Source organism: Oncorhynchus kisutch, linkage group LG14 (assembly GCF_002021735.2).
Source record: "Oncorhynchus kisutch isolate 150728-3 linkage group LG14, Okis_V2, whole genome shotgun sequence".
NCBI classification, from domain to species: domain Eukaryota; kingdom Metazoa; phylum Chordata; class Actinopteri; order Salmoniformes; family Salmonidae; genus Oncorhynchus; species Oncorhynchus kisutch.
Genome location: NC_034187.2, coordinates 51,200,290 through 51,225,070, shown reverse-complemented (window position 1 = coordinate 51,225,070; position 24,781 = coordinate 51,200,290). Strand labels below are relative to the sequence as shown.

The window sequence follows — 24,781 nt, the reverse complement described above, 5'->3', positions numbered from 1 at the left end:
GTGTGAATATGCCAGGGAATGTAGGATAGGATAAGATTAACTTTAATATCCCAGAGGTGGAAAATGTATTTAGACACTATACATGACACATTTAACATAATAAATACAGTGCCTTCAGAAAGTATTCACTCACCTTTTTCCACATTTTGTTGTGTAGTAATGTATTATTAATGTATTCAATTGAGATTTTGTGTCACTGATCTACACACAATACCCCATAATGTCAAAGTGGAATTTAGATTTTTAAAGAAATTAATGAAAAATTTAAAGTCTTGCATCAATAAAATATTCAACCTCTTTGTTATGGCAAGCCTAAATAAGTTCAAAAATTAGCTTAATCGCATAATAAGTTGCATGGACTCATTCAGTGTTCAATAATAATGGTTTAACATGATTTTTGAATGACTACCCCATCTCTTTACCCGAACTCATCACTCAGTACCACTTCATATTTTCAAGCATTGTGGTGGCTGCATCATGTTATGGGTATGCTTGTCATCGACATGGACTAGGGAGATTTTTTGGATACAAATAAACAGAATACAGCTATAAGCACAGGCATAATCCTATAGGAAAACCTGGATCAGTCTGTTTTTCCATCAGACACTGGTAGACAGATTAACCTTTCAGCAGGACAATAACCTAAAACACAAGGCCAATTCTACATGGGAGTTCATGACCAAGACAACAGTAAATGTTCCTGAGTAGCCTTGTTACAGCTTTAACTTAACCTTTTACTGCAGTGGACAAAATCAGGGTCACACAGAGTGATTCTTGAGTATTACAAAAAGAAGACACCTGTACCATGTCAAATATAGAGTTGAAATGTATTCAATTTTGAGTTTGCATCCCAATATTAAACTTGATATACAGTTGAAGTCAGAAGTTTACATACCCCACACATTTCTTGCTAACAAACTATTGGTTTGGCAAGTTGGTTAGGACTACTTTGTGCATGACACAGGTCATTTTTCCAACAATTGTTTACAGACAGATTATTTCACTGTATCACAATTCCAGTGGGTCAGAAGTTTTCATACACTAAGTTGACTGTGCTTTTAAACAGCTTGGACAATTCCAGAAAATGATGTCATGGCTTTAGAAGCTTCTGATAGGCTAGTTAACATCATTTGAATCAATTGGAGATGTACCTGTGCATGTATTTCAAGGCCTACCTTCAAACCCTGTGCCTCTTTGCTTGGCAACATGGGAAAATCAAAAGAAATCAGCCAAGACCTCAGAAAAACAATTGTAGACCTCCACAAGTCTGGTTCATCCTTGGGAGAAATTTCCAAACGCCTGAAGGTACCACGTTCATCTGTACAAACAATAGTACCCAAGTATAAACACCATGGGACCACGCAGCTGTCATACCGCTTAGGAAGGAGATGCATTCTGTCTCCTAGAGATGAACGTACTTTGGTGTGAAAAGTGCAAATCAATCCCGGAACAACAGCAAAGGACCTTGTGAAGATGCTGGAGGAAACAGGTACAAAAGTATCTATATCCACAGTAAAACGAGTTCTATATCGACATAACCTGAAAGGCCGCTCAGCAAGGAAGAAGCCACTACTTCAAAACCTCTATAAAAAAGCCAGACTATGGTTTGTCTGAAGATCGTACTTTTTGGAGAAATGTCCTCTGGTCTGATGAAACAAAAATAGAACTGTTTGGCCATAAAGACCATCGTTATGTTTGGAGGAAAAGGGGGAGTCTTGCAAACTAAAGGACACCATCCCAACCGTGAAGCACGGGGGTGGCAGCATCATGTTGTGGGGGTGATTTGCTGCAGGAGGGACTAGTGCACTTCACAAAATAGATGGCATCATGAGGGATGAAAATTATGTGGATAGCAACATCTCAAGACATCAGTCAGGAAGTTAAAGCTTGGTCGCAAATGGGTCTTCCAAATGGACAATGACCCCAAGCATACTTCCAAAGTTGTAGCAAAATGGCTAAAGAACAACAAAGTTAAGGTATTGGAGTGGCCATCAGAAAGCCCTGACCTCAATCCTATAGAAAATGTGTGGGCAGAATTGAAAAAGCGTGTGCGAGCAAGGAGGCCTACAAAACCTGACTCGGTTACACCAGCTCAGGAGGAATGGGCCAAAATTCACCCAATTTACTGTGGGAAGCTTGCGGAAGGCTACCCGAAACGTTTAAGTTAAACAATTTATAGGCAATGCTACCAAATACTAATTGAGTGTATGTAAACTTCTGACCCACTGGGAATGTGATGAAATAAATAATAATTCTCTACTATTATTCTGACATTTCACAGTCTTAAAATAAAGTGGTAATCCTAACTGACCTAAGACAGGGAATGTTTACTCGGATTAAATGTCAGGAATTGTGAAAAACTGAGTTTAAAGGTATTTGGCTAAGGTGTATGTAAACTTCCGACTTCAACTGTACATCACAGAAGACTGAAATATAAAAAAAACTGTTTGACATAGAAAAAACAGATTTTCTAAGTAAAAAAAATAGTAATTTCATAATAATAATGAAAAATATGAATAACATTCCACCCATGAGGCCAAAGAGGGAACGTTTGGTCATTGACTGCAGGAAAGGGCTACATCGGCTTGAAAATGTCCGTCTAGCAATCATCAACAATCATCTTGACAGAGCTTAAAGAATTTGAAAAACAGTAATGGTGTGTAAAGCTGTTAGAGACTTCTCCAAAAAGACCTACATCTGTAATCGCTGCCAAAGTTGCTTCTACACAGTATTGACTCAGGCGTGTGAATACTTACCGTGTGTAAATTAGATATTTCACTTTGAAATTATCGGGGTATTGTGTGTAATCCATTTTGAATTCAGGCTGTAACACAAAAAAGGGTTATGAATACTTTGTGCATGTACACGTGTATGGGTGTGTGTATGTATGCCAACTTGTGAGTGTGTGTGTGTGGTATTTTTATGTCAGTGTGTGTGTGTGTGTATGTGTACACCAGTGAGTGTGTATGTTTACACTAACGTGTGGTCTGTAGCGCCTGAGGGTTCTAGCTAGCGGGGGCACAGCTGGCGGGGCAGCGCCAGGGAGAGAGGGTGGCAGCAGGCCAGCAGCGTCTCTCCAATACGGCCAGTCTGGACAACCACCAGCACATCTCAACACACCCTTTAGCCCGCCGTATACAGGGCCACACTGGAGTACAAGCAGCCATGGCAAGGCTTAAATTTGAACAGCAGCGTCTTCTATTCTCCTGAATGGGAGAAAGGTGTGCTGTGATACAGCTAGCAGGCAAACAGGTTAGCTAGCAGCCCCGAGGGCTGACACCTAGACATGATACTTCACTTTAACCACAGAGAATAATGACCAGCCAAGGAATTCACTTTACCAGCAGCCTCTTCCCATTACCTTAATAGGAGCAGGCTGTGTTGTGCTGCTAGCAGGCTAACCAGCTAGCACAGGCTAGCAGCCCTGAGGGCTAACACCTATACATTTACGTAATTTAGCAGACACTCCTATCCAGAGCGACCTACAGGAGCAAGTAGGGTTAAGTGCCTTGCTCATGGGCACACTGGCATATTTTTCACCTAGTCTGCTTGGGGATTTGAACCAGCTACCTTTCGGTTACTGGCCCAGCGCTCTTAACAGTTAGGCTACCTGCCGCCCAATAGATGGTACGTCACTTTAGCCACAGAGAGGAGTGACAAAACCCGACTCAGACATCAACAGAAATGACCGTTTCAAAATGGCCTCATTCAGATGTAGGGTGAACAAACTGTGACTGATGAGGATCGTAAAAATGTCCGGTGTAGATGTTTAGCCACTCCCCAGTGCTTCTTCCCTGTCCCTTTTATGCTTAATCCCTCTCTCTTTTAGCTTCCTCCCTCTTTTTGCTTCCTCCCCCTCTCTTTTTGCTTCCCCCCCTCTTTTTGCTTCCTCCCCCTCTTTTTGCTTCCTGCCCCTCTTTTTGCTTCCTCCCCCTCTCTTTTTGCTTCCCCCCCTCTCTTTTTGCTTCCCCCCCTCTCTTTTTGCTTCCCCCCCTCTCTTTTTGCTTCCTCCCCCTCTTTTTGCTTCCCCCCCTCTCTTTTTGCTTCCTCCCCCTCTTTTTGCTTCCTGCCCCTCTTTTTGCTTCCTCCCCCTCTTTTTGCTTCCTCCCCCTCTTTTTGCTTCCTCCCTCTCTCTTTGTTATCGATACAGAGCACAGGAAGTATCTCGGATGTCTTGTTCCGTCCGACTGTCGGTCCTTTCTCTGATTAAGTGTCTTATCGAACAGGACATGTAGGATCAGATTAAAGCCCATCATGGACAAAAACCCATGCTGGAAAAACAGGAAAACACTGGTCTTCTAACCAGAAACTCAAGTTGCTAAAGTATGTTTTACATTTCCAGTGTATTCATGAGTTATTGGGGGGTTTAACGTAATGGAGGTAGTACAAAGTGAGCTTCCAACTCTTAATTAAAAGCGACTTCTATACCATTTTATTCCATAACAGCCCATTGATTTCCAGAAGGCCAGTATTCAGAATTATGTCAGATATGCTAAATTCAACATTAAGGCAGACACTGATTCACATAGTTAGACAATGCACATGCTCAGCTGTCGGGCTGTAAATTAAACAGTAATCGAGGCGACTGTGTGTGTTTGTTTGTCTAAGTGCATGTCATAATGTGTGTACCAGTGTATGTGTGCATATGCAAGGGTATGAGGATGAGCGGGTGTGTGTGTGTTTGTATGTCTAAGTGTGTGTGTGTGTGTGAGTCGTTGCTTGCTGGGGCCTTGACGAAGCATCCTCTTGCCATTGAGCGTAGCTATAGAAGGTTAATGGAACGCCTGCAGGCTGTGAGGGCTCTTTGATGGGGATGACGGATGGCACGCCACGCCTGAGCCAACAGCCTCTCTCATATTAAGGGCTGCTCTGTTTACCTCAGTGTAATTTCAATGAATATTACCTCATTATAGGGGAAGAAGAGTGAATGAGAAAGAGGGAGGGGAGAGAGAGGATGAGCTCTGATTTGACATGGAGAGAGATATGACACATAAAAGAAAGCCCTTGTTGCCTTCGCAGTATACTTAAGTAGAAAGACATTAACAGTGCTCACGATCTGCCTCCAGGCCATCCAGGTTGTATTCATTGAAATGATAAAAGCGAGAAGAGACAGACAGATGTGCGTCTTGACTGGGGGCACTGTATTTGACACTACACCGGTGCTCTGATTTCCCTCCCTCTCCTCCCCTCCCCTTCCTGTTCAGAGTGAAAGAGAGGATTAGAGCATGCTGGGTAATTGGCTCTACAGCCTCTCATGATTCGTTTTCAGAGCGCCGGCAGTTTCTTGTCTTCAAGGGGGTAAGGGAGCTCAAGGCGATTGGATGACCCCCAGCCACAGGAGGGCGCCAAAACGGTAGCTGGGGGGGGGGGGGGGGGGGGGGGGGGGGGGGCAATTAAAAACAAAGACTATAGTGTTTCTGGGGAGGGCTATTAGTAACGAAACAGTTCTGTTTGAGTGGATATGTGTTTAGTTTTCTCAAATGTGTCGCCAGAGGGAAAAATACAGTTGAATGTGTTCTAAGTGCTCATCGTGGAACCCCAGGGTCGGTGGTACCCGTATAAAAGCTCCACCAACCAGGTGGGGAATGGGAATGATATAGAGAGGGAGACAGGCAAAAGGGGGAGACGGGAGAGAAGGAGAGGGCGTGTGAGAAAGCGGACGAATACATCCCCCTCAGTTCAAAAGCAGCCCTGGGTTTAATTTGTCAGGAGTCAGAAGGAGCCAGAGACAAAAAGAAGCAGCAGTACAAAAAAACTGTCAGTCAGACTCTTTGATGAGCCCTCTTCTGCTCCCAGCGATAGCCCCCCCCCTCCCCGAATGTTGGGATCAAGCCACCTGCCTTTGAAGGTTCTGTTGTCAAGCACGTCCGAGCCGCCACTTTCCCTCTGTCTGCCCGCTGCACTGTCCCCACTCTCGACAGCCACATAGAGGGGATAGTAAGGGGGTGAAGGGGGGGGGGGGGGGGGGGGGGGGGGCGAGGGATACAGAACTACATGTGTTAAGCGTGTGTTTGAGGGGATTTAGGTCCTTAAGAGGGCGCTATGGGATTCTGTGAGCAATGTGAGAGTACAGATATCACCACCACCCCCACCCCCTCCCGCAAACACACACATTAGCACTCATGCATCAATGCACGCACATGCACTCACATCCACGGAGAGAGAGCGAGAGCGAGTGAGAGCACGCAATGTCCCTATGCTCCACACTAAGGCTAACAAAACCCACATCCCAGAATTCATGCAAAGAGATGAGACGTAGAAGAGACGTCCCCAAGTCGGCCATTTCCTTTCAATTACGGCACGTTAAAAACAAACAGATCCTAAACTGCCTGCCTGATATTAAGTCATAACTGCAAGACTATAACACAGCAACAACGAGGCGATAGCAAACGTGTTCCACACGGCCGCAGAAGTATGGTTCTTTCCTTCCCTTTTTACCCCTTCTTTCTGTCTTTCCTTTCTGCCCCTGATCTGACATACAACGCAATCAATCCGTTAACTGCTCGTGCCATTATGCCAATGAAATGCAATGTAATTGCGCAGTAAGTCTGGACACAGTCTGTTACTGACCATTCACCAGAGTCAAAAGCGCCACCTTTGCGTTCACCTCGATGACAGTTTGTTTCATTCTGCTAATCCACTACTCCGCTCCGCCACAGAACCTATCCTAAAATTAGCATACGTTGCTACGGAACTGAGTCTAATGTCTCACATGAATTACCGACCTAGCGTTCTTTCACTTCCTGCGATAATCTATGTCAACGGCAGCTGAGGGGGGTACGACCAACCCCGCCGAGGCACCAAGTTGTTTAGTTGCGTGTACCTTAACACTTATTCACACTCTTTAATTGCATGAACCCACCCGGTACCACCACAGCACAGTGCCCCTTGACAAATGCATAGGAATATGGTTTATTGCCACTTATGTAAAATAGGTAGCTGGTACTGTTATATATTCTAATCTGCTGAAGATGTTAGATGCCTTTGAGGGAACAAGAGGTGGTGATACATTATTAAGGATTTCCGCACACTGTCAGCCAGTCAGGAAGCAAGGGCTTTGTTTAAGGCTAAGAGGCACAATCCAGGCGGGAGGTGGGCTGGGTTGGCATCCTGGGTTGGGTGGTAAATTATTCATCGGGCAGAGATAGTTTGGGGTTGGCAAACAGGGTGTTGGAATGCGCCACGGCGTGTCATGCGGTTGTGCTGCATGTACATAAGAAAAAGCAAACACACACCAGAATCAATGGATCAATCAAAAATCAATCAAAAAAATCACAACATACTAAATTAACCTCACAAACAGCAGTGTTGGGCATTTTGGAAAGCCATAGTCAGTCAATAAATAATATAATAATACTGGTAGGAAAGGTTTTCCTCTTTAGCTCACAATCTGTGGATAATACACAATTGGAAATGTTAAAAAATGATGTAAAACATCACAGCACAATTAAACTATATGGCACATGGAAACCAAACGAGGGTGGTCTATGGTGATGGGTGGGATGGGCTGAGAGTGGCTGAGGAGCAGGATTAAAGAGCTTATGTTTGATCATTCACATATTCACATATTGCTATGCGACTGCTTTATATAAAAGTACCATGTAAAATGTGTATGCAAAATGTATAAGTAAAATGTATGTATATGTAGTTGAAAAGCTGTATCATTAGCAATCTGTTTAAGAATATTAGCTCACATTCAACATACATTTAAAACATATCTTCATCTACACACAAACCTTTACATTAGCTCACTGGTATGACAACTATATTAATCAGATGAAGGGAACCTACAGACTTGCTACCTCTCTCTCCCTCATGTTCTCCTTTACACAGGCTTGTACGTGGGAGAAGATCACACCTTTTCCCAGCAAAACAGACATAACACCTCGAAAATCACGGCAGCCGTCAGTGCCAAGTCTCATACATTTTTATGAAGGGTTCATGTGAATTTAAAATGGGTCGATATGTGCTTCACCCGCGCTTAATCACGGCCACTGATTAGATTTTGTGTCTCCCTCGGTGAGCTAATATTCCAGAGATTAAAATTTCATGTGGAGCTCATATCAAAAATCCATTATTAACATGGAAGAAGATGGGCACAGTGTCCTGGACGGCCTCAACTCTCTTCCTTAAGAAGACACACAGGCTAGGACTTAAACAGGCAGACAAAATACATTTTTTGATCAAATTCCCAGGTTGGTCTCATTAAGTCCAATAATGTCCACAATCAGGATGCTTCCTCATCTCCCAAGATTGAATAACATCACTAAACTCTCCCCCATTGACATAATGCATTTACAGTATTTCCCCCCATGACAGTGTTGCTACAACAGCTCATTGTGTTCTTGGTAAATGCATTTCTCCTTCTCAGGTCTAATGCATCAATTATGATATCATTTTGGGAGATTGAAGTCCTGTTCGTTGACGTCATTTGGCAGGCGGTCATTCGTTTAGACTCGTTTAGGGCATGTTGCTAGATGGTGTTTGATTTCTGTGTTGACCAGAAGGGGACCTCTCCTACGACACGCCGTCGGGAGCCATGACTGTAAATTATTGATGATTCACTCAGAGAGGGCACCGGTCTCGGCCTAGATAACCTAGCCAGCTCGGATTCTCATTCTCACTTTCTACCTCCCATCTCACCATCCCTTCTATTCAGCTCAGAAAACCTCATCTTCAACAAAGGAGCAGAGATTGTGGTGGTATATCTTTCCCTACATTGACTGTATGATCCAGGCATTCCAGTTCATGGTAATCAAAATGTGTTGATACTGTATAAAATGGGGTCTTCATATTTCTGCGTAGAAATATCTACTGATATAAATGTCTATTTTATCTCACCGATCAGGGAAGATTGAGATGCTCTGTTGCCTTGAGTATCAAATGACTACAAAGCCCTTCCTGTTTCATGAGCTGAGATAAAAGATCCCAGAGACGTTCCATATGCACAAAAAGCGTATTTCTCTCAAATTTTGTGCACCAATTTGTTTACATCCCGGTTAGTGAACATTTCTCCTTTGCCAAGATAATCCATCCACCTGACAGGTGTGGCATATCAAGATGCTGATTAAACAGCATGATCATTACACAGGTGCACCTTGTGCTGGGGACAATAAAAAGGCCACTTTAAAATGTGCAGTTTTGTCACACAACACAATGCCACAGATGTCTCAAGTTTTGAGGGAGTATGCAATTGGCATGGTGACTGCAGGAATGTCCACCAGAGCGGTTGCCAGATAATTTTATGTTAATTTCTCTACCATAAGCCGCCTCCAACATCGTTTTGGAGAATTTGACAGTATGTCCAACCGGCCTCACAACCACAGACCACGTGTATGGCATTGTGTGGGCGAGCGGTTTGCTGATGTAAACGTTGTGAACAGAATGCCCCATGGTGGCGGTGAGGTTGTGTTATGGACAGACAACCTACAGACAATGAACACAACTGCATTTTATTGATGGCAAAAATGTTAATGCACAGTCCCATGTCGCAAGGATCTGTACACAAATCCTGGAAGCTGAAAATGTCCCAGTTCTTCCATGGCCTGCACACTCACCGGACATGTCACTTTTCCCACATTTTGTTACTTTACAGCCTTATTCTAAAATTGATTAAAGAGTTTTTTCCCCCTGATCAATCTACAAACAATACCCCATAATGACAAGGCAAAAACAGGTTTTTAGAAATTTTAGCAAATGTATATATTTTTTAAATTAAACGAAACTTTTTACTTTCCCCTGTTCATCTTTGCCACGATCCTGACTTGTCTCCTAGTCTGTCGCTGAAAAAACATCCCCACAGCATGATGCTCCGACCACCATGCTTCACCGCAGGGATGGTGCCAGGTTTCCTTCAGATGTGACGCTTGGCATGCAGGCCAAAGAGTTCAATCTTTGTTTCATCAGACCAGAGAATCTTGTTTCTCATGGTCTGAGAGTCTTTAGGTGCCATATGCCTTTTACTGAGGAATGGCTTCCGTCTGGCCACTCTACCACAAAGGCCTGATTGGTGAAGTGCTGCAGAGACAGTTGTCTCTGGAGCTCTGTCAGAGTGACCATCGGGTTCTTGTTCACTTCCCTGACCAAGGCCCTTTTCTCCTGATTGCACAGTTTGGCTGTGCAGCCAACTCTAGGAAGAGTCTTGGTGGTTCCAAACTTCTTCCATGATCGAGGCCACTGTGTTCTTGGGGACATTCAAAGCTGCAGAAATGTTTTGGTACCCTTCCCCAGATCTGTGCCTCGACACAATCCTGTCTTGGAGCTCTACGGACAATTCCTTCGACCTCATGGCTTGGTTTTTGCTCTGACATGCACTGTCAACTGTGGGACCTTATATAGACAGGTAATGTAGAAGAATTGCTAGAAAATTGTTCCCATTGTTCCCCAACTGCAGTGTATGATATACAATTTTCCAGCTCTGAGTCTCTACATTTATCCAATGTAAAAAACATAATTTTCTCCTGAGTGGCGCAGCTGTCTAAGGCACTGCATCGCGGTGCTTGAGGCATCACTACAGACCCGGGTTCGATCCCAGCCGGTCGTGACCGGGAGACCCATGAGGCGGCACACAATTGGCCCAGCATCGTCCTGATTAGGGGAGGGTTTGGCCGGCCAGCATTTCCTTGTCCCATCGCGATCTAGCGACTCCTCGTGGTGGGCCGGGCGCTTGCAAGCTGACCTCAGTCGCCAGCTGGATGGGGTTTCCCCCGACACATTGGTGCGGCTGGCTTCCAGGTTAAGCGAGCAGTGTGTCAAGAAGTAGTGTGGCTTGGCAGGGTCGTGTTTCAGAGGAGTTGCCGCAATGGGACAAGACTAACTACCAATAGGATATCATGAAATTGGGGCGAAAACAGGATAAAAGTACAACAACAAAAAAAAAAATGCAAATCTTGCTACATAGGACCGAATCGAGCCGGTTGGTCACATATAGTACCAAAATGTTTCACATGTCAGTAAACAAGTTTTCAAGATTTTGATGCAATATGCATCATACCGGCTGTATTTCTTTATTTTAAAAGTTATGTCCTAAAAGTGGGTCCGAGGCTCAGAAAGTCACCATGTATGCCATCTCCATTGTGGATGAGTCAAATGATCCGCATCAGCGGACATCAGTGACTTCAAAGCGTTTTGTCTGAAAGAACCCTCTGCTGGCCGGTTTGCCAGCACATGGCTATGTTAAGATTGTGGACCCCAAGACTCTACGGGTCAGTGATCTTCACTGTTTACACAAGGGCGGAAGGCAAACTTAGTCAATAACTCACACACATGCATATGCATGCACACTAAACATACACACAAGGGGTACTTCTGCTACCAATATGTATTTTTAGTAACGGGCACACAGGAAGAGGTTATTCTGCAACATGGTTGCATTAGAATACAGTGTGTAAAGAACAGTCATGTTTAACCATTGTGCTTACACCACCTGAGCTGACTTACAGTATTAGTTATATAACATGAAAGCAACAATGAGCAACTTTAGATGCCACAGTATCGTCAAACCACAAACGTTCTCTCTTGGGAGAAATGCAATCCTCGCTTAGGAATTCTACACTGCGAAGCCAATACCATTATGCTCTATTCCCGTTTCACAAACATGCAGAGAATAACTAAGCCAAGTTAAAAGCTTCATTTGTTTTCCCCTAATGTGCCGACACTCACAAACACTGAGATTGGCACAAACATCATACGGAACAGAAAAGAAATAGCACGCTTCACGCTGCCACATCAATATCCAGCAGTGACACAAGAGCACTGGAGAATGAGGCATGACTGAGGCCCTGAGATATTGAAATGCATATCTTGAAAAATGATTTTGAGGCCCAAACAGAAGCAATAAAAATGTCATAACGGAAGTTATCTGTTTGCACGCTGGCAGTCAGAACGCATTACAATATCAGCTGACGTACTGCGGCGCCGTTGTCGAATCTAGTGTATGTAGAACCTATGACTTTTGTCACAGTTATAATTCAAATCAAAATATTGAATTGATTTGGGTACAGAACAAAATGTGCAAAGGGGACCCAGAGGATAACAGTCACTTCAGACCCGAAACCGATGACGGAATCAGAGTCAGTCAGATCTGTATAACTCGTGATAACACGCCAAATTGACCAAACAAATACTTATTTGCAATTTCCCTGTGTCAACATCAAAGTGCCACATTTCTTCATACAGAATCAGACCGACATGATATCATTGTTGCTGTATGGCTGTGGTGTCTCATTGGCTCATTAGCACCAGATGACCTGTGTTGAGGGGCCGGACGGCTGCTTGTAACCGTCTAATTAGCATAGAAATGGGCTGTAAGAGAAGTAGTGCTGTTAGAGGCTGGAGGAGATAGATAATGTGTTTGTCACGGACGCTGATGATACACTGAGTGAACTAACAAACTTAACGACCCACCCTTGTGTCTCACTGAGATCTCCCCACGTCTCAACAACAGTGTGTGTGTGTGTGTGTGTGTGTGCGCGTGCGTGCGTGCGTGCGTGCGTGCGTGCGTGCGTGTGTGGTGTGTGTGTGTGTGTGTGTGTGTGTGGAAGACGCATGCGGTGGAGGATAGAGGGAAGGTTGGGACAGATGCTCTCTAAGTGAGGTAGTCTTGAACTGAGGTCAGGGGTCAAGGAGGAGAGCGGTGAGACTGTGCTCATTTCATTGTGATGTCACACACTTCGGCAACACTTTACAATTGTCTTGAAGAGTGAAGTGATCTCTATTTTGAATTGCACATATTCTCCACAATTTGGAGTATTGGCATTCAATGAGTTATGAGTAACATACATCTAAGGTGCTAATCAATCCACCTGACACAAAATTGGCCCGACTACACTGAACATTTTATCCCAAGCCTCCACATAGCTTCTTGATGCACATGATATACCACCATTTACATAGCATATACTGCTCTCACGTACTCCACACATATACACATAATAAAATTTAAAAGATATTTCTACCATTTCTCTTTTTTTCCCTCTGCATTGTTGGAAAGGGCTCATAAGTAGGCATTTCACTGTTATACACACTCTATCAATTCTTCAGTAAAATAAGCCTTTGTTAGAAAATGGAAACTCATCAATCCTTTATCGTGGCATCATCTAATGAGGTCTTAATTCAAAGTGTGTGTGCATCATTAACAAGGCCTGCTGTTTGAAGACAGCACTTGAACAGGCCTTTCATCTCCACCACAACGTGCGGAGAAAACTGGTCCTATTATGCTGCTGCGTAAAAAACAAACAGGCAAATGTAATGTTTCAGCCCCTGTGAAGACTTGTAAAATACTTCCAGAATATTCTTCTTTGATTTGCATTGTAGAGTCACACTATACATCTCTTGACTGGGACAATGGGATTAAGAATGAGGAGAATTGCTAAAGTTGGTCAATTGGTAAACCAGCAATGTTTAGGACCTGGGAGACCTGGGAGGCTACCACCATTCATTAAAATAAAAAAAACGTCAACCTGCTTTACTGTACCCGGTAGTACAGTAAATGTTAGCCCCATGACTCGCACCCTGGCAGCAGGCATGAGTGATTATGTCACCGTGTGATGACATCAGAGGAGGCTTTGGGGGCTAACAGGTGTCAACCATGATTGGTGATACCGTGTCCATTTACAAGACCCAACACAAAGATAAAGGGATAACGATCAACGCCCATAGCATACTTTTTCACCACACCCTGTCAAGTGCCTTTCCCGTTGTCTCTCTACCATTACTGCTATAGCCTACAGCCTAACAGAACGTGCGGTTGTTGTGTTGATTCCAGTGGTATGGCCTCATGTGACTGCTGTGTACTAGCTGCACTTGTGCGCCTGCTGTCTGCCTACAGGGTGCATGCGGCGCAACGCCCCCACATCCCCCGCTGCTATAATTACACTAATTGGAAGTTGGAAAGGAATGCAAACGGGATTACAGGGCTTTTCTGCACGGAAAATCAGCTGGAAAAGGTGAACAGGAGATAGAGGAGGGGAGGAGAGCAGAAGCGGCCGGTGCAGTCATGCAGTCACACATTCTGTTGTCCTGGCATTTAATAACATGGCCACGATTCCTTTAAACACAGCGAGGCAAACATACACATATATATATATATATATATATACACATATATATATATACACACACACATTATATATATATATATATATATATATATATATATGTGTATATATATATATGTGTATATATATATATATATATATATATGTATCACACACACACACAAACAAAAAAGGTTTGAGTGTTGTCATATGTCGGCAAAATATTCAGGCAGCATGCCAGGTAAAGGCATGATTTCAATTACCTAAACACACAATACATATACATGAGCTCAATTGAATTAATTGCTCTAATTCATCGAGATTTAATCCTCTCATTTGACACTCAAGCACGCATGGTATCACAGTCACTGTATGCATGCAGATTTCAGGCAGCAGACTGGAGGGACTATTGGTTTGATATCTACACATGATGAAAACTTGAAATGGGTGTGATATCTGTACATGGAATGATGAAAAGTGGATATACACACTTGCTGACACGAGGGCGGAATATTAAAGGTTAAAAACAAGGGCAAGTATAATATAAACCCTGCCAAAAGCATATTTCCTCCCCAGTTGGCAAGGGAGAGCAACAACCCAGGCAGGTTTCATTCTGTTGAAAGTCGGTCTGATTGTCTTCTGTTTGTGTGCTGTTGTGTGGCCACTGAGGCGTGGGACGCAGCGTGTGGATTCCCTGCAGGCGATGGGGACTTAATGAAGGAGAGACACACTGGAAGCAAACAGGGCCCTTGTCAGTTCCACTGAACCACAGGGTCCTGCAACTCAGCTGTCCTCCTCACCAGCAGGGGGCAGTGTAGCAGTGTCGAGTCCAGTGGGAGGTGGGGGTGTTTACGTGTCAGTTAGTGTGTTTGTTTACCCAGCTAAAGAGCTGTGACAAAGGGAAGTCACCAAAAGGTTGATTCAATTACCTCCTGACTCCTACTCACTGACCCTATTACAAAACAACATTTCCTGGTGCTTGTTTCCATCACGAGAGATCTTTGTCAGGTTCACTCCCTGTCACTGTGTATGTCTCATCGGCACTGTCTCATTTAAACCGCATGCACGTCTCATCCTGCATTTCAACGCTGATCTATTAGCATGGGGGTGTTAAAGAGAACACACAACACAGGAAGTGAACACTGAGTAGTCCACCTCCTCCCCGCTCCTCTGTGGGTGTCTCCATGTGGATTAGAATGTGTTGTTTGTCTACACAGCTCTTTTGTTTCCTCCTTGCTTGGTTGACGACTGCTCAGCGCATTTGTCTTCCACTGATGCTCCCTAACTCTGTTAGTTACCGAGCATAATTAGCACGCAGGCACGAGCCGCGGACTCCCCGGACATCGCCAAACTCATTAAATTCCACTGCCGTTGTTTTTTTCACTGGCTTGCTTTAGCCCAATATTAATCTTCCTCTCTCCCCAAACTTTAGTTCTTTGATAAATGTTTATAAAAATTTAAAAAAGTGGAAAAAAGCTTTCGCCCTCATGTAATAATGGCGTGTATGTGTGTTTGTGTGTGCACATGTGTGCACTTTAATGGATATTATTGAGGTGTGGATTTAAGGTCGGGCCTTAATGAGAAGCTGTCTCATTAGATGTGAGGTGCTGCCTCTGTTTCCTGTAGAAACAGGTTGAAGAGGAGACCCGGTGCTCTCCTTGGGCCTCCAGTCAATGACAGTCATACATCTCCTCTCACCAGCAGGCCACACAAAGGTCATTGTCTGTTGTACAGATGTAGGATCTTAATTTGATCACCCTGTTCCAGGAGAACTTTCATGCAATGCACACATTTTTTAATTCGTAGTGTATTTGAGGTTTAAAAAGGCTTTGTAATTTAAACTTACAAATTTCAGACTTGATTTTCCACAATGAAAAATGTATCAACCCCTACAAAAATGTCCATGAATTATAATCCAAATAATTCACATTTTCTGTTGCTGCAGGATTATTTTCCTGCTGTAGCAAACTGGCTCAAATTAGTATTCCATTCGGAATGTATTCAGACCCCTTGACTTTTTCCACATTTTGTTATGTTACAGCCTTATTCTAAAATTGATTAAATAGATTGATGAGGGAAAATCTACACACAATATCCCCAAATGACAAAGCAAAAACTGATTTTTAGAAATGTTAGCAAATTTATAAAAATATCACATTTACAGTACCTTGCAAAAGTATTCATCCCCCTTTGCGTTTTTCCTATTTTGTTGCATTACAACCTGTAATTTAAATCAATTTTTATTTGGATTTCATGTAATGGACATACACAAAATAGTGAGAGAGAGAAAAAATAAAAATAAAATAGTTTCAAAATATTCAACAACAAAAAAATTATACAGAAAAGTAGTGCATGCATATCTATTCACCCCCTTAGCTATGAAGCCCCTAAATAAGATCTGGTGCAACCAATTACCTTCAGAAGTCAAATAATGAGTTAGATTGCACACAGGTGGACTTTATTTAAGTGCTCTCGGTATATATACAACTGTTCTGAAAGGCCCCAGAATCTGCATCACCACTAAGCAAGGACCACCACCAAGCAAGTGGCACCATGAAGGCCAAGGAGCTCTCCGAACAGGTCAGGGACAAAGTTGTGGAGAAGTACAGATCAGGGTTGGGTTATAAAAAAACTATCTGAAACTTTGAACATCCCACGGAGCACCATTAAATCCCTGATTCAAAAATGTAAAGAATATGGCACCACAACAAACCTGCCAAGAGAGGGTCGCCCACCAAAGCTCACAGACCAGGCAAGGAGGGCATTAATCAGAAAGGCAACAAAGAGACCAAAGATCACCCTGAAGGAGCTGCAAAGCTCCACAGCGGAGATTGAAGAATCTGTCCACTTTAAGCCGTACACTCCACAGAGCTGGGATTTATGGAAGAGTGGCCGGAAAAAAAGCTATTGCTTAAAGTTAAAAATAAGCAAACACGTTTGGTGTTTGCCAAAAGGCATGTGGGAGACTCCCCAAACATATGGAAGAAGGTACTCTGGTCAGATGAGACTAAAATTGAGCTTTTTGGCCATCAAGGAAAACACCTCTTATCACCCCGAGAATACCGTGAAGCACGGTGGTGGCAGCATCCTGCTGTGGGGATGTTTTTCCATCGGCAGGGACTGGGAAACTGGTCAGAATTGAAGGAATGATGAATGGCGCTAAATACAGGGTAATTCTGGAGGGAAACCTGTTTCAGTCTTCAAGAGATTTAAGACTGGGATGGAGGTTCACATTCCAGCAGAACAATGACCCTAAGCCTACTGCTAAAGCAACACTCGAGTGGTTTAAGGGGAAACATTTAAATGTCTTGGAATGGCCTAGTGAAAGCCCAGACCTCAATCCAATTGAGAATCTGTGGTATGACTTAAAGATTGCTGTACACCAGTGCAACCCAACCAACTTGAAGGAGATGGAGCAGTTTTTCCTTGAAGAATGGGCAAAAATACCAGTGGCTAGATGAGCCAAGCTTATAGAGACATACTCAAGAGACTTGCAGCTGTAATTGCTGCAAAAGGTGGCTCTACAAAGTATTGACTTTTGGGGGGGGGGGTTGAATAGTTATGCATGCTCTAGTTCAGTTTAAAAATAATCTTATTTCTTGTTTGTTTCATATTTTGCGTCTTCAAAGTGGTAGGCATGTTGTGTATATCAAATGATACAAACCCACTAAAAAAATATTTTAGTTTAAGGCAACACAATAGGAAAAATGCCAAGGGGGATGAATACTTTCACAAACCACTTTACATAAGTACTCAGACCCTTTACGCAGTACTTTGTTGAAGCACCTTTGGCAGCGATTACAGCCATGTCTTGTTGGATATGATGCTACAAGCTTGGCACACCTGTATTTGAGGAGTTTCTCCCATTACTGTCTGTGGATCCTTTCAAACTCTGTCAGGTTGGATGGGTAGAGTCGCTGCACAGCTATTTTCAGGGCTCTCCAGAGATGTTAGATTACATTCAAGTCCGGGCTCTGGCTGGGCCTCTCAGACATTCACAGACTTGTCCCGAAGCCACTCCTGCATTGTCTTTTTTGTGTGCTTAGGGGTCGTTGTCATGTTGGAAGGTGAACCTTAGGACCACAGACTTGGGGCAGAGTACTCTGGAGCAAGTTTTCATCAAGGATCTCTCTGTACTTTGCTCATCGTTCATCTTTCCCTCGATCCTGACTAGTCTCCTAGTCCCTAACACTGAAAAACATACCCACAGCATGATGCTGCCACTACCGTGCTTCCCCACCATGCTTCCTCCAGGCGAGACACTTGGCATTCAGGCCAAAGAGTTCAATCTTGGTTTCATCAGACCAGAGAATCTTGTTTGGATTGAGGCTCCTTTAGATGGCTTTTGGCAAACTCCAAGAGGGCTGTCATGTGCCTTTTTACTAAGGAGTGGCTTCAGTCTGGCCACTCTACCCTAAAGGCCTGATCGGTGGAGTGCTGTAGAGATGGTTGTCCTTCTGGAAGGTTCTGCTATCTCTACAGAGAAATTCTGGAGCTCTGCCACAGTGTTCATTGGGTTCTTGGTCACCTCCGTGACCAAGGCCCTTCTCCCCCGATTGCTCAGTTTGGCCAGGCGTCCAGCTCTAGGAAGAGTCTTGGTGGTTCCACACTTCTTCCATTTAAGAATGATGGAGGCTACTATGTTATTGGGGACCTTCAATGCTGCAGAAATGTTTTGGTACCCTTCCCCATATCTGTACCTCGACAATCCTGTCTCGGAGCTCTACGGACAATTCCTTCAACCTCATGGCTTGGTTGTTGCTCTGACATGCATTGTCAACTGTGGGACTTTATATAGACAGGTGTGTGCCTTTCCAAATCATGTCCGATCAATGAAATGTACCACAGGTAGACTCCAATCAAATTGTAGGATTATCAAGGATTATCAATGGATTATTTTTTGTACATAAAAAAAAAAAAAAACTAGGAAAGTAAATTAAGAACAAATTCTTATTTACAATGTTCAGCAGCAGAACGACAGATTTTTACCTTGTCAGCTAGGGGATTCGATCCAGCAACCTTTCTGGCTCAACGCTCTAACCACTAGGCTACCTGCCGCCCCAAAACAGGAAGCACCAGACCTCAATTTCGAGTCTCATAGCAAAGGGTCTGAATACTTGTGTAAATAAGGTATCTGTTTTTTTATTTTTAATACATTTGCAAACATTTCTAAAGACCTGTTTTTGCTTTGTCATTATGGGGCAATGTGTGTAGGTTGATGAGGGGGAAAAAAATGTAATACATTTTAGAATAAGCATGTAACGTAAGAAAATGTGGAAAAAGTCAAGGGGTCTGAATACTTTCCGAATGCACTGTATGCATAATTTGGTTGGAAATAGATGACATGATGATGTCCTTGCAAAAAGCCTTTCTTTTTTACCAGTAGTGTGGGGTAGTCTTGTATCAATTGATATTGATTGCTGCATTGTTGGGAAAGAGCAAGCAAAAAAGGCATTTCACTGTACTTGTGCATGTGACAATAAAAATGTGAAACTTGAGTCCACTTTTTTTTTCTCTCATTCTCCCTCCATTCTTAAAAATAGTAAATTGAAGACAAACTTAGCAAATGAAGATTGGCATCTCTGATATATCCTCATACGAGAAAGAATCTCACCCATCCCTTTCCACATCTCACTGTGTGTCAGTCATCTGGTGACTTTCAGGAGGCTGGGTGGTAGTGGTGGTGTCCTGGGTAATGTGTGACTCCTTTGACTGATGGGTCCTGCTTGGGTTACTGTGCCAGGCTGAGTTGGGCAATGCCCTCGTGGGTCAGACAGCTGCCAGGGACCGCAGGACGTAAGGCCCTCCTGACCCATCCCTACCCGTCCCACACAGCCTCATCAGGGCCTGACAGAGCCCTGAGTGGCAGTTACCACAGAAAGACCCCTGAATACAGAATATGATTTGACTAACTAACCACTACCTGGTGAAGCACTTACTGTAAACACATAATATATATTTTTTACCCCCTTTTTCTCCCCAATTTCGCGGTATCCAATTGTTAGTAATTACTGTCTTGTCTCATCACTACAACTCCCGTACAGGCTCGGGAGAGACGAAGATCGAGAGCCATGCGTCCTCCGAAACACAACCCAACCAAGCCGCACTGCTTCTTAACACAGCGTGCATCCAACCAGGAAGCCAGCCGCACCAATGTGTCGGAGGAAACACCGTACACCTACTGACCTGGTCAGCGTGCACTGCGCCCGGCCTGCCACAGGAGTCGCTAGTGCGCGATGAGACAAGGATATCCCTACCGGCCAAACCCTCCCTAACCCGGACGACGCTAGGCCAATTGTGCGCCGCCCCATGCACCTCCCGGTCGCGGCCGGCTGCGACAGAGCCTGGGCTCGAACCCAGAGTCTCTGGTGGCACAGCTTAGACCACTGCGCCACCCGGGAGGGCCCTGTAAATACATTTTACATCCATTATTTTAGTCACTTAGCAGACACTCATATCTAGGGCCACTTAGTCATGTAAATTTGTGTTTTATATAAGGGATGTGAACTTATTTGGGAATAGATTGATGATGCATTCCCTGTTAGCATTTATAGCCATGTATATGGCAAGCAAATGGGCAGTCCTGCTCACATAACTCACTCTCTCCTATCTTGCACATGAACTGAGTCTAGACAGTGTCCAGACAGAATTAGTCTCCCACGGCTATGTAGAAAGTCAAGCACATCCCATTAGTAATAGCACAGTAGGCTAATGTCTCATGCTATCACTGCAGGTAGCCCATGTCATGCTAATGTAATGTTGAGGATCTTTGAAGCAATCCTGGCCGTAATGGCGTCTGAAGAACACTTTTTTTTAGGAAGGAACCCTATAGGGACTCATTAACGGAGAGCAGAGGAGAAAGAGAGAAAGATAGGGTGCGTTTCCTGCCTGCGTGTGTATGTGCTTTTTGAAGGAGGGGGCGTAGGGAAAGATTGGTGGGAGATGGCTATTTTTGCCCAACTTCATGGGAATCTCAAGCTGTTTTTGAGTACAGAGAGACAGACTGTTTGGTGGTGGTGGAGGAAGGTTGTGCCCAAATTCACTGGGGTGGTAGGCATGTGGTGCCTTGGCAGAAACAGATCCACTGGAAAGCTTACCGAGTCACCGCATGCTTCGGTGTTGTGTGTCAGTAACTGATGTGTCCAGGGCCGTGCACACAGACAAGTGTATTTGTTATTTACCTTTTTAGGGGGTATATCAGACGATAGATTGTGGTTTCTATCAATGTAATTTCTGCATCATTTCCAATTCCCAATAAAGCGCATTCGGAAAGTATTCAGACGCCTTGACTTTCTCCACATTTTGTTACGTCACAGCCTTATTCTAAAACTGATTAAATAGATTGATGAGGGAAACAATCTACACACAGTACCCCATGATGACAAAGTGAAAACATGTTTTTTCTAAGGATCTCTCTGTACTTTGCTACGTTCATCTTTACCTTGATGCAGACTTGATGCTGACTGCCTCTTGAAAATATCCCCAAAGTATGATGCTGCCACCATGCTTCACCGTAGGGATGGTGCCATGTTTCCACCAGATGTGACGCTTGGCATTTAGGCCAAAGAGTTCCATCTTGGTTTCATCAGACCAGAGAATCTTGTTTCTCATGGACTAAGACTCCAAAGAGGGCTGTCATGTGCATTTTACTGAGGAGTGGCTTCCGTCTGGCCACTACCATAAAGGCCCGATCGGTGGAGTGCGGTAGAGATGGTTGTCCTTTTGGAAGGTTCTCCCATCTCCACAGAGGAACTCTGGAGCTCTGTCAGAGTGACCATCGGGTTCTTGGTCACCTCCCTTACCAAGGTCCTGCTCCCCCAATTGCGCTGTTTGGCCGGGCGGCCAGCTCTAGGAAGAGTCTTGGTGGTTCCAAACTTCTTCCATTTATAAATGGAGGACACTGTGTTCTGGGGGACCTTCAATGCTGCAGATATTTTTTGGTACCCTTCCCCAGATCGGTGCCTTGACACAATCCTGTCTGAGCTCTACGGACATGGCTTGGTTTTTGCTCTGACATGCACTGTCAACTGTGGGACTTTATATAGACAGGTGTGTGCCTTTCCAAATCATGTCCAACTAATTGAATTTACCACAGGTGGACTCCAATCAAGTTGTAGAAACATCAAGGATTATCAATGGAAACAGGATGCACCTGAGCTCAATTTCGAGTCTCATAGTAAAGGGTCTGAATAATTATGTACCGTAAATAAGGTATCTGGTTTTTATATTGAATACATCTGCAAAAATGTCTAAAAACCTGTTTTCACTTTGTCATTATGGGGTATTGTGTGTAGATTGATTAGGAACTGTTTTTATTTAATCCATTTTAGAATAAGGATATTATATATATATATATAGATATATAAGTAACAAAATGTGGAAAAAGTCAAGGGGTCGGAATACTTTCCGAATGCACGGTATACAATTCCAGTCAAAAGTTGACACGCATTCAAGGGTTTATCTTAATTTGATTTATTTTCTATATTGTAGAATAATAGTGAAGACATCAAAACTATGAAATAACACATATGGAATCATGTAGTAACCAACATTTTGTTAAACCAATCAAAATATATCCTAGATTCTAGATTCTTCAAAGTAGCCACCTTTTGACTTGATGACAGCTTTGCACACTCTTGGCATTCTCTCAACCAGCTTCACCTGGAATGCTTTTCCAACAGTCTTGAAGGATTTCCCCCACATGCTGAGCACTTGTTGGCTGCTTTTCCTTCAATCTGCAGTCTAATTCATCCCAAACCATCTCAATTGGTTGGGTGATTGTGGAGGCCAGGTCATCTGATGCAGCACTCCATCACTCTCCTTCTTGGTAGAATAGCCCTTCCATTGCCTGGAGGTGTGTTGGGTCATTGTCCTGTTGAAAAACAAATGAGTCCCACTAAGCGTAAACCAGATGGGATGGTATATCGCTGCAGAATGCTATGGTAGCCATGCTGCTTAAGTGTGCATTGAAATAAAATAAAAAATCACAGACAGTGTCACCAGCAGAGCACCTCCTCCTCCATGCTTCACGGTGGGACCTACACATGCGGAGATCATCCAGACAGAGCAGTTGGAACCAAAAATCTCACATTTGGACTCAGACCAAAGGACAGATTTCCACCGACCATTGCTTGTGTTTCTTGGCCCAAGCAAGTCTCTTCTTCTTATTGGTGTCCTCCAGTAGTGGTTTCTTTGCAGCAATTCGACCATGAAGGCCTGATTCACACTTCTCTCCTCTGAACAGTTGATGTTGAGATGTGTGTTACTTGAACTCTGTGAAGCATTTATTTGGGCTGCAACTTCTGAGGCTGGTAACTATAATGAACTTATCCTTTGCAGCAGAGCTAACTCTGGGTCTTCCTTTCGTGTGGCGGTCCTCATGAGAGCCAGTATCATCCGCATTGACTAACCTTCATGTCTTAAAGTAATGATGGACTGTCATTTCACTTTGCTTATTTGAGCTGTCCTTGCCATAATATGGTCTTTTACCAAATAGGGCTATCTTCTGTATACCACCCCTACCTTGTCACAACACAACTGATTGTCTCAAATGCAATTAAGGAAAGAAATTCCAAAAATGTACTTTTAACAAAGCACACTGTTAATTGAAAAGTTTCCAGGTGACTACCTCATAAAGCTGGTTGAGAAAATGCCAAGAGGGTGCAAAGCTGTCATCAAGGCAAAGGGTGGCTATTTGAAGAATCTCAAATATATTTTGAGTTTAACACTTTTTTAGATACTACATGATTCCATATGTGCTATTTCATAGTTTTAATGTCCACTATTATTCCACAACATAGAGTAAAAATAAAGAAAAACACTTGAATGAGTAGGTGTTCCAAAGCTTTTGACCAGTAGTATGTATGTATGTGTATATACACCACACACACACACACACACACACGGGATATATGTGATGGGATGTATAGACATTGTGGACAGTGTGTGGATAGAATATGCAGTATATCTGTAGAATACGTAGGGTAGAATAGTATATGTACAGCAATAGTTAAATAGGATGGCCTCGACTAGAATACAGAATTATACACTGAACAAAAATATAAATGCAACATGTAAAGTGTCGGCCCAATGTTTCATGAGCTGAAATAAAAGATCCCTGAAATGCTCCATACGCAAAAAAAAAAGAAGCTTATTTCATCCCAGTTAGTGAGCATTTCTCCTTTGCCAAGATAATCCATCCTCCTGACAGGTGTGGAATAAAGAAACTGGTTAAAACAGCATGATCATTACAGGTGCACTTTTTGCCGTGGACAATAAAAATACTAAAATGTGCAGTTTTTGTCACGCAACACAATGCCACAGATGTCTCACGTTTTGAGGGAGCGTGCAATTGGCATGCTGACTGCAGGAATGTCCACCAGAGCGGTTTCCAGATAATCTAATGTTTATTCCTCTACCATTAGCCACCTCCACACGTGGTGTTCGAGAATTTGGCAGTATATCATTAATTCGCCAACATCACCTCATGTTTCAGCATGATAATGCACGGCACCATGTCGCAAGGATCTGTACACAATTACTGGAAGCTGAAAACATCCCAGCTCTTCCATGACCTGCATACTCACCAGACATGTAACTCATTAAACATGTTTGGGATGCGACAGCGTGATCCAGTTCCTGCCAACATCCAGCAACTTCACACAGCCATTGACGAGGAGTGGTACACCATTCCCCAGGCCACAATCAACAGCCTGATCACCTCTATGCGAAGGAGATGTGTAGCG

General features: G+C 43.5%; 1 protein-coding gene across 1 annotated transcript in view; it reads right to left on the bottom strand.

The window, feature by feature from the left end:
* rbms3 (RNA binding motif, single stranded interacting protein) overlaps positions 1 to 24,781 on the bottom strand; it is a 211,533-nt gene that overhangs the window by 82,099 nt on the left and 104,653 nt on the right. The gene's annotated exons all lie outside the window — the stretch shown is intronic.